The sequence below is a fragment of the Petaurus breviceps genome, unplaced genomic scaffold (assembly GCF_028583685.1).
Source record: "Petaurus breviceps papuanus isolate PSGF00001 unplaced genomic scaffold, PetGlider_PUasm1.0 229, whole genome shotgun sequence".
Taxonomy (NCBI): Eukaryota; Metazoa; Chordata; class Mammalia; order Diprotodontia; family Petauridae; genus Petaurus; species Petaurus breviceps.
The window spans coordinates 33,374,756-33,385,985 of record NW_027185903.1 but is presented as its reverse complement, the minus strand read 5'-3'; the positions used below and the strand labels follow the sequence as shown (position 1 = coordinate 33,385,985).

General features: G+C 37.1%; 1 long non-coding RNA gene across 1 annotated transcript; it reads left to right on the top strand.

Annotated features, from left to right (window-relative positions):
* Positions 1 to 95: 95 nt before the first annotated feature.
* On the top strand, positions 96 to 8,883 carry LOC138167293 (uncharacterized). The gene is made up of 2 exons (XR_011169854.1): positions 96 to 771; positions 8,371 to 8,883. It is a non-coding gene; the product is annotated as an uncharacterized lncRNA (long non-coding RNA).
* The last annotated feature ends 2,347 nt before the right edge of the window (positions 8,884 to 11,230 follow it).

The following is an 11,230-nucleotide window of genomic DNA, read 5'->3' as shown; positions in this document are numbered from 1 at the left end:
ATTCATTCATTCATTCATTCATTCATTCATTCATTCATTCATTCATTTATTTATTTATTTACTTATTTATTTATTTATTTATTTATTTACTTATTTACTTATTTACTTATTTATTTATTCATTCATTTATTTATTTATTTATTTATTCATTCATTCATTCATTCATTTATTTATTTATTTATTTATTTATTTATTTATTTATTTATTTATTTATTTATTTATTTATTTATTTATTTATTTATTTATTTATTTATTTATTTATTTATTTATTTATTTATTTAAACAGCAACCACCAAAACCCAACTTTAAAAAGAGATGACATGGAAAATGAACCTAAGGTTAAAAAAAAAGTGCAGGTAAACAAAACTGTATGTCACACAAGTTCTGGAATGTCATTGAAAGGAATTAGGGAATCGCAGCGATCTCAGGCGGGCAGCGGTAGTTTGCTCAGTCCGGCGTTAGTACTGTGGCTGCTGCTGGCGTCTGAGCTGCAAGCCGGGATCTGTCCAGGGATCTGAATTATCATCGGAAGCATGCAGAGAACTGGGGTTCTCCAACATTTTGCTCTGTAGCTCTTGTGATCTTGGACAGTTTAACTTAACTCAGCTGTATCCTAATTGAAGAGGATGCTTCCAGGAAGAAACGGTTTGAGATCGGAAGCTATGGGCAGGTGTTATTCTCGGAATATGTGGACGAAAATGGGGCGGTTCCCCCAAGTACTGCCTTTATCAAGAGTGACAAATCCAAACTATTCAGGGGACTACAAAGCAGGTATGTTTTTGTTTCGCACCCTGTCCCAAAGCTGTTGGATTACAGTGGGAACCTTGTTGATGAGCTAAGCATCCTTAAAAGGAACACAGTGCAGAATTCACCAGTGAAAAAATATGCTTTCAGTTTTGTCATATCATTTATTTTCTTCTCCAGTGAATTTTGAAGTACTGATCATTGTAATCTTCAGTTACCTTTGGGGATTAATTCCTTACTGTATGGCATTAAGTACTTTCTACTTTGAATAGAAAGTTTCTACATGGCATAAGATTCTAAAGCAGTTGGCCAACGCTACAAAGTTCGTTTTTAATAGATTCTCACTGGCGTTGTTACCGCTAATGAGATGCTTTTAAAAAACAAAGCAAAACAAACTTATAATGAATTACGCAAATGCTAGGATTTGTCATAACTAGACTTTAAAACTAGGGAGGTGGATAAAGAAATGATGACCACGTTTTGTATGCTGTGATGCTTCTTTGTAAGCAATGACTGGACGTCATGAGCAAATATGATGTACTGTGCCTCAAACATTATTTTGCCAATGACCTCTTCGTTTTTGTGACACTCCAGCTTTCGTTTTAATGGAAATATTGTAGTTTATAGTGAATGCTAGTTCAGAAAATGTTTCATCATTGAGCACGGATTCAACATTTATAATGTTCCGTGAAACTCTCAGGGAAGCGAAGATCACACAAAAAACCCCAAGAGGGCTTGTGTAGATCCATTGTTTGGTGTATTCTTTTCAGTGTTTGACATTGATACAATGAATGATTTGAAAAAAAAAAATCATTTATTAAGTGGATTAGAATTTACAAGTTTTTGAAACTTTGAAACATCTCTTAAAAAAAAAAAAAAAGGAATTAGGACCTAATACTGAAACCATGAATTTCCTTCAGCAAGTAATTGACTCGACTCCCGACAGATGTTGAGTATCTATATCTCCCCGTGTTTCCCGTAAAAATGTAAAACTTCCTCAGTTGCCTAGGCGTTAAAGCCAGAGAAACTTTGAAGCTTTCTTACAAAGCTGTTTCTCTCTGGGCATTACACGCCAGCACTTCCCTTCTAGCTCTTCGCTCACCAGGAATAATTCGCTCACCCTGTTGAATCAGAACAGAACCCATAGTAAATAACTCAGAGATTAGGGGCAACACGAACTAGCTTAGTTTACGGAAAGACCTTTGGAAAACCTCTCCAACTAAGAGGCAGTTGCAGCTGATCGTTCTAAGGTGCTTCTTCTCTATTAACCTCTAGGTGGCGCTGAAGGGCAATAGTTGGATCCCACTGTACCACCAACCACACTTGTATGTAATTAGTATCCAGTAACTTACAAGTAGGGGCTAGGAAGTGAAGTCTTTATTTTAGTTAACTGCTCCGGATATCAGGTTACTCAGATACCTCTGATAACGCTGCTTTTTGCCCCCTCTTCCATCTATTTTTTTTTTTTAAACATTTTAAGTCTTAGCCACAGTCTTTAGTGTAATCTGCTTCAATGACAAATCAGTTTCTCAAAATTCAGTAACTCCCCTTTAACTTATGAGGTTAACAACTAGCCACATTTCTCCAATGAAGTCACTAGTCCTTATTTTATCATCCTTCTATTTCCAAATAGTTATTTGATTTCTCATTTTTCTCCTGAGTTTTCTCCTGATTGATCTTAAAACAGTTATATGTAAATGAGCAGGACCACAATTCTCAGAATCTCAGTTCTTAGAACAGTCTTCACCATATTCTGTGTTCTTGAGACTTTCTTCATGCTTAAATATAATCAGTTTTTAATAAGTAAAAACTTGTTGCCTTTTAAACTGTCCAATTGCTTACATGCAAAAGCATGAAGAGAAAGAAAGATATAATACTTTGTTTATATCCTTTACCAGCAGATATAACTCTTTATGAAAAAAAGTTTTTTTGGTCTCCCTCTTTTAGCATCAAACTGCTCTGTATGAAAAAAGTTTACACATCGTTTAATTTTTCTAATAATAGGTATCTCATTAGATATTACAGATCTTTCTCAATTGATGCCTTATCTTCCTTATTTTCTTTAAAATGTTTATTATCTTTATGTCTTAGGCTAGGTCCCTTTTTCATTTCTTGGGAAATTGTTGAAGTTTATTTGTTTTTCAATTTTTGTTTCTGGATCTTTTAGTAATTTGTGTTTGTTCATTATACTGGAAGTTGTGTTCTATTGTTTACTTATTTACTTGTCATTTCCTATTTTCTATTTGAGCAACTATTTTCTTTGAGGCTCTATGGTTGCTCCCCTTCTTTTCTTTCTTTTTTCTCCTTTAAATCTCTAATTTGGATGGATTTTTAATCTATTCAAATAAGACTGAGGAGCTAATTAAACTGCTTGTGACTTAGTCAACTTCTTGGAATCCTGGGGAATGCATTATTCAAAAGATAATTTTGTAATATTTGAAAGGGGAGTGGTAATGCCCAGGTACCTGCATGGCTTTGTTGAAAAAGGCCATCCTTTGCAAATAACACCTTCATTTCTTAGCAATACTAAGAGAATATCCAGGAGGTAATGATAGAATGAGAAAATCTTTTCTACAATGCATAAAACATTTGGGATTTAAACTGCTAAAACATATTCAGGACATACATGCACCTGTGAAACCATCTTTACAGAAATTAAGCAAGAGGCATAATTAGAGAGAATTTCACTCTTTATGGTTGGGCTATACCAAGAGAGTAAAAATAATGATACTGATGAAATTGATTTATAGATTTTATGCTAGATCAACCAAGATGTTAAGGGTTGCTTTGTAGGAACCCCTTAGTAGGAAATTGTAGAACTTCAAGTAAATAATGATGAAAACAGAAATGATGATTTTCTAGTATTGCCAGATGTCATACCGTATTATAAACCAGTAATCATGCTATTGCTACTAGATGGAAAATTTGAAAAAGATCAGTGGATAAACTATTGATATTTCCTAGTTTTCTCTCTAAACAACTCTTTCTTGGTTTTCTTTGCATACTGTCCTTTTCTGTAAGCTTAGGTACCCCTCCAGGCTCTGATCTGGGACCTCTTCTCTTTTATTTCTACACACTCTTTCTTGTGGAACTGATCAAATGGAATGAGTTTGATTATCCTTTTTATGAAATTGACATCAAACTGTACATATGCAGCCCTCAGATTTCCCCTTCTTCACTTGCCTGTATCTCTTCCTGGATGACCCAAAGACTTATCTAACTTATCATGCCCCCAAAAGAACTCATCATCGTCTCCCCATCTATCCCTCTTCTTAATTTCCTTCTAGTCACTTAGGTTTGCAACCTTAGAGACATCCTTATATTTTATTTCTTCCTAATATCCAGTGAATTGCCAAATATTTTCAGTTCTACTTATCTAACTCTCACATCTCTCCTCTTCTCTCTACTCACATAATCACCACCCAAGTTCATTCCCTATTACCGATGACATGGATTACTGACATAGCCTCCAGATTGTTCTCCCTCTGTTCTCTCCCTTCTCCAATCCAGCATTCACACACCTGCCAAACTGACTTTCCTAAAACACAGTTCTAATAATGTCATTCCTCAGTGCTTCCCTATTCATTTGGGGTTAAATACCAACCTCTCTCATATTTAAAGTCTTTCACAATATGCCCTCAATTTACATTCTTGGACCGCTCTCATATGAATCCCTCCTATACAGTCTCCAACCAATGGTACAGAAATTTAGAGATATGATATCTGTAGGTATATGAGAGTGTATAAAAATTTTATCTTGTTCTTGTACCCCTTACAACCCCACTCCCTTCCAGTTAGTAAGTTTATAAGTAGCTAGCATAAAATGGCAATATCAGGAAGTAAGACTGCAAAGGGGGACCCAAAAGACATGTACAAACTGTCCCAAAGATAAAAAAGAACATGATATACAAATTGTATCATATATTCACCAACATTGACTTCCTGGCAATATGTATTTAATCATGGGAAGCCATCTAGACTCTACTGTGAGGGCCCTTTGGTACTATTATGTGTGTATATATATGTAATATATCTCAGATAATTTCCAAACATCTGCAATAAGGCCAGAAGAACACCAAATGATGCTGATAACTTTGACGTGACATGGACATGTTAACTTCAAAGTTTTACTTACAGCTTTGAGTTGATCTGGATGTGTTAATGCACTAACCTCAAGGTGACACAGATAAAACTTAGTTTATTCCCTCTCCCCTGCCCAAATCCTATAAAAATGAGATCTCAAAGCCCTTCCCCCAGCACTCTATCATCTCCATCGGGTCCATGGTGCTGAGTGCTCCCAACGCTGATCCATGGTACCATGAGTGATACTCTGTGTTACTCCACCTCCACATCCTCTTCCCACACTGCTTGCCTTCTTCCACTACCTCCCATTCCTTGTGTCCATGCTGTCTGCCTTTGTACCCCACGCACTTTTGCTGCCTGTCACTGTACTTTCTGTTTGTTTTACTCCAACACCTTCTGTGCCTTGTTAAAGTATGATTGCAGCCTCACTTCCTGCTGCCATTATGGTCTTTCCCAGTAAGTACACAAAGAACCTGGCATGCCTGATTCATTTTACAATTTAATAAATTAGTTATCAATTCAGGGAGTTTACAGAGAGGGGATTTTTTTAACCTATCTTGCCATTTTGTTTAAACATTTTTAATTATGAACAAATTGTTCTTGAGAAATAAATCACTGGTAGAGGATAGTGAGCTATGGTTTTGAATAGATGCTGACCCAAAGCATGCATTGAAGTTAAGGTACCTTTTAGGGGGCCCGTATTTCAGAGGGTAGTATGTATAAGCTAATTTGTAGATGCATTACCATGGATAACTATGTTCAATGATTATCTGATTTTCAATATTGAAAAAGGCATGAGACAGGAAGGGGTTCACCATTGTTGTAGATGACTACTGCTCTCATAGAATATGTTTTGAAAAATGTCTGAAAGGAATTTCCCTGATAGTTCATGTGCTTGATTGTTGTCATTAAAGGCTTATTTCTGTCTCAGTCTTCCTGCCTTCCCCTACCCCAACTGGGCTGGGAAGAAGAAAGGCATCCTCTTCGAATCTCTTCCCCCATCTCCACTTCCATCTCCTCAAAGTCTGCTAAGGAGGGGAATGAGAAGGATGCTATCTATGATTCTAAATACTGTAGGGCTATCCTATGTAGACACTTATCTGTGAAGCTGTAATTGAGATAAGGGAGACCTTCTTAGCTGGTTTTAGGGATAAAATAAAACAAAAGAAAGAGTGAGAGTTGGTCAAAAGTACATAATTATACTTTAGAGTAACTAATTAGTATGGGCAAGAAGATTTACAGGGGATTTTGACCCTAAATTGCCCGAACAATGCCAGGAGAAAGACCTTGTGTGATTTTCTCAAGGAAGACATCAAAGGCTCTTTGATAGAAGTGTTTATAGCTTTTACATTGAGAGTCTACATATGTGTCATTATCTCAGATTAGGTGTATGGGAGGGAGAATAATCTGCCAATATACAAACATCTTAATATTTGGGGGGTAAGGGGGTAGGCCTCATTTATTGACAGAGTTATGATAAATTCAAAGTGTTTAATAAATGCTCAACAACATGCATTTATTAAGTATTTACTATGTGCCAGGCACTGAAAATACAAATGCAAGCAAAACCATAGAAATTCCCTCAAGGAGCTAACATTCTTAAAATATATATATATATATGTATTTTACTGTTTTAAATCAGCAAAAATCTTCCTTCTCCCACTTCCCCACTATAATTCCCTCCCAAGAACAACAGAAAAACAAGACTTGTTACAAGCATGTATTCTTTTACTATATCTAAATATTTATATCTATATCTCATTCTGCTGAGTCTTTCACCTCTCTTTCAGGAGTTGGGTAGCATGTTCTGGAGTCAGGATTGGCCATAACACTGATAAGAACTCAGTACAATACTATTCTATCACACTTTATATACCACAACTTTTTTTTTTGCTTTTTCTATTTGCTTTCTTAACTTATTGTTGTTCATTTCACCTATGTCCTACTCTTTGTGACCCAATTTGTGTTTTATTTATTTATTTGTTTGGGCAAAGATGCTGGTGTGGTTTGCCATTTCCTTCTCCAGCTCATTTTACAGATGAGGAAATGGAGAACTCTTTTCCTCTCTTTCTGCTCTTAAATCATCAAGACATAACAGAGCCATTTCCAGATCTTGTCTAATTGGACTTCATCCATGGCCTGTGATGATGGTAGTTTTCAGAGGGGACACAAATATCGTCTCATATTTAAATGTAAGCAACATGTCCTTGTTTAGTTCTTTATCATTATTCATTCATGTTTACGTGTTAATGTTTTTCTTCACTCCTGTGTTTTCATTCCGAAGTTTTTGGTCTTTTCATCAAGAATACTTGGAGATTCTGTATTTCACTTCTGTTTCAATCAGGTCCATTCTCTCCCTCCTCATTCCCATTATATTATACTCAGTTTTTTCTGGGTAAGTTTATTCTTGGTAATAAGCCTATATCTTTTTGCCTTCTGGAATATCATCTATGTTTTCTATTTCTTCCACTACTTCTGGTGGTTGCTAAATCTTATGTGATCATAACTATGGCTCCTTGGTCCTTGAATTCTTTCTTCCTGGTTGTTTGCAGTAATTTTTCTTTGACTTGGAAACTCTGGGTTTTGGCCATGATGTTCCTGGAGATTTCATTTTGGGGTTTTTTTCAAGAGGTAACTGGTAGATCTTTTCGTTTCCACTTTGCTCTTTGGTTCTAAGATATCTGGGCCGTTTTAAGATTTCTTGAAATGTGATGGCTAGTTTTTTTTGTTGTTGCTGTATGGTATTTATTTAAATGATTTTAAAATTTTTCTCCTTAATCCATTTTAGGTCAGTTTTTTAAAGAGATAACTTTATAGTTTCTTCTGCTCCCCCAAACTTTTAATTTTGTTTTAATATTTCTTATTATCTCATGGAGTCATTGTCTTCTATTTGGTCCATTCAAACTTTCAGGGAGTTTGTGGCTGTAATGGCAAGCACAGAAGTAGTTCACACCTTGTTTTATCTATTGAATTAAAACCTTGTTCTAATTCAAGTTTCTTTTGAGCCTTGTATCAAGTCTGTTAAGAAATAGAGTTTATGAACCCCACAACTTGTGAACCCTAGAACTCATGAACTCCTGCAATAGAAAGGGGAGGAACTAATGACCATATATAAGGAGAGGCCCAGGATAGAGACATCAGAGCTGAGAAGAGGACTCTTGTGGTGGTAGAGTCAAGAAGGAGAAAACTTGTGGTATCTCGGCACTCTGTTTGTCTGCTCTGTCTGTGTTGATGTTTGTATGTGATACTTTGTACAGAAGCCCTGGGACCTTACTGGAAGCCCTGAAAGAGGATTTTCTGGTTGTATGTTTGTAGAAGTCCTGGAGGAGGGTGTTGGAGGTCCTGGGACTTTACTGATGATTTGTGCTGACCTCTTGGACCTTGTTTGTGGGTCTGTGTTGATTTCTATTTTGATGATTTGTGTTGAGTTCTCAGACCTTGTTGGTGAGTCTGAGTTGATTTCATAGGTAGATAGTGAATTGATTATGGTTCTGGAAATGTGTATGAATATTATTGTGGCTCTGTCAAACTTTGTCTTCCCAGAAACAGCAACTGTGAAGGACTTGAGGTGGACCGGACACTGTGAACTTCAATGTGAAATGGGAACTGGATGAAGAACTGGATGAGGAGCTAGACAAGGAACTGGGAGCTGCTTGCCTTTGAATCCAGGTGACAGTTGGAGCTGGGAATATGGAAAAGGAACCATGGAAGCTGAGAGCCAGTCTCGAGTCAAGTTGAAAGAAGACTTTATTGGATACTGTGTACTGACTGAGAAGATTATGATTTACTGTGACCTAGGGGTGGATAACTTTGACTTTTGTACTTTGTAATTGATTAAAGGATTTTGTGATTGACTAAATGAATGTACTTTGTTTTAAACTATGTGATCACTTTGGTGAAAACTATGTGGCCATTTTAGTAATAAGTTGTTGAGTTGTGACATGGTGAATGCTGTATTTTTATTTTCTGTGATAAGTTGTAACATTGTGAATGCTGTATTTTGATTTTCTATGAATATTTTGCTCTGATTTGTTATTGAATAAATAGAGAACTCACTATACTGTGTAATCAGAACCTTGAAAACTGTTCACAGCAGCATTCCTCTGGAAAGCTGCTCATGCATGGCTTTACAGTGACTCAGGGAGTTTTGATCCCTCTTGTGCCAAGTTGTTAATTTTTCTCCAATTCTTTCTTCCACAGCTATCTTTTCTTTTCCAATTTTTTTCTTCATGTGCTCTCTTAAACATTAAACATGAAAACATCTTTAAACTAGTCATCTCTTCCAGAAATTCTAGTTGGATTTTTGCCCAAACTGAATTTTCTTCTTAAGCTTTGCTTGTAGATGTTTTGGAGTAATTTTCTTCTTTTGGGTTTATATTGTGAGCTTCCTTGTCACTATGATGACTCTTTATGGTAGGATTCTTTTTTTGTTTGTATATTTGCTCATTCTTTTATCTTACCTCCTGATTTCTGATTCGATGTTAGAAATAGGCTTGGTCATATTAGTCCTGTAGCTGCTTTCTTAGGGTATTGAACGTTGATTTATTTCAGGGTCTTAAGGACAAACTCAAGTTGGGGATCTGCAAACTTTCACTGCCCTTACAGTGTTATGATCCAGGGCAAAATCTATTGCTCTTCCCTGACCTATGTTGTTCAAATTCCTGACCTGGGTTTGCTTCTGAGCAATAGTAGACTGGGCAGCTAGGTGGAGCAGTGGATAGAATACTAGACCTGAAGTCAGGAAAATCTGAGTTCAAATGCAGCCTCAGACAATTACTAGCTGTGTGGCCCTGGGCAAGCTTGTCACTCCACCTTGTTTGCCTCAGTTTCTTCTTTTGTAAAATGAGCTAGAGAAGGAAATGACAAGGCACTCAACTATATTTGCCAAGAAAACCCTAAATGGGGTCATGATGAGTCAGACATGACTGAAAAAGGTTGAAAAACTAAAGAAAGACTGCCTCTAGATTCACCCACTGTTAGCTTGGAAGCTCTGCAGGTTCAGAGCCATAGAAAAGCAGATCCTCTTTGGTCTGGGATTTTTGCCTTGGTTATTCCTCTGCAGATTTCAGAGTGCACTAGAAGTTGAGACCCTGCTTTGTTTTTGGGTCTGAGCACCACTGCTGCTTATCTTTGAACATTCTCTACATCCCTTCCATGACCCAGGTACTGTGGCCACTGCCTCCTCTGCAACACTTTCCCTTAGAACAGGACCTCTTTTGTAATCTGCCTTGGACCTGTGACCTGGAAGGGGGTAATGAGTAACAAATCTGTGAGAAGTCTCCTCTTCCAGTCAATGTCTCAGTGCAGGTCTGGGATCCCTTCTTGCCCCAGTGCACAGCCTCTCCCTGGGTGCTGCAGTGCTCTGCCTGGCTTTCTTCTACTGACCAGATCCTATTCCCAGTGTCTGTTGATATCTCTATTTGTGACAAACTGAGCCATAAAAATGACTCACTGTGTTTTTTCCCTTGGGTTTTCCCCAAGATTAAGTCTGGTGAATTTTCTAACCTGTTTGAAAGACTTACTCCCTCCTTCCCCTTCTCCCCCAACAGTATACTGAACTATTTCCTGCTACTCTGCCATCTTGACTCTTTGATATCAATGTTTACCTTTATAGTCCATGGCTAATGATTGTGTGCAACTCTCTAAGACTTCAACTATAGAAGCAGGTATGTGGAACAGTAGATAGAGAGCTGGGTCTGGAGTCAGGAAGATCTGAGTCCAAATCCCCTCTTAGAGACTTACTGGTTGTATGACCTTGGGTAAGTTACTTACCTCCTCCCCCAATTTCCTCCTCTATAAAATGAGGACAAAATAGCACTTACCTCCCAGGTTTATTGTGAGGATCAAATGAGATATCTATAAAGAACCTAGTATAATGCCTGGTTTGTAATAGTTGATAAATATTATTATTATTACTTTTAGAATCACTGCCAATTTGTATCAATAAAAGGATTTTTCACACAGGGATGATAGATTCAGATATAGAAGGAATTTTCAGTCAACTAGTTCAACATTTTCATTTTATAGCTAAGGGATCTGAAGGTTAAATGATTTGTCCGAAGTTATGGAGTAGTAAATAGCAGAGACAGGATTTGAACCAAGGCCCTCTATTGTTGTTTTGTAGTTGTTTCACACATGTCAAACTCTTTGCAATGCCTCTTTGGGGTTTTCTTGGCAAAAAAAAAAAAACTAGAGTGGTTTGCTATTCCTTCAGCTCATTTTACAGATGAGGAAAGGGGGGCAAACAGGGTTAAGTGACTTGCCCAGGGTGACACAGTTGGCAAATGTCTGAGAACAGATTTGAACTTAGGTCTTCTTGACTCCAAGCCCAGCACTCTATCCACTTTGCGCCTAAGTGGGGGAGTTAAAAAGAGGACACATGGCATAGTATGCCTCAAAATAG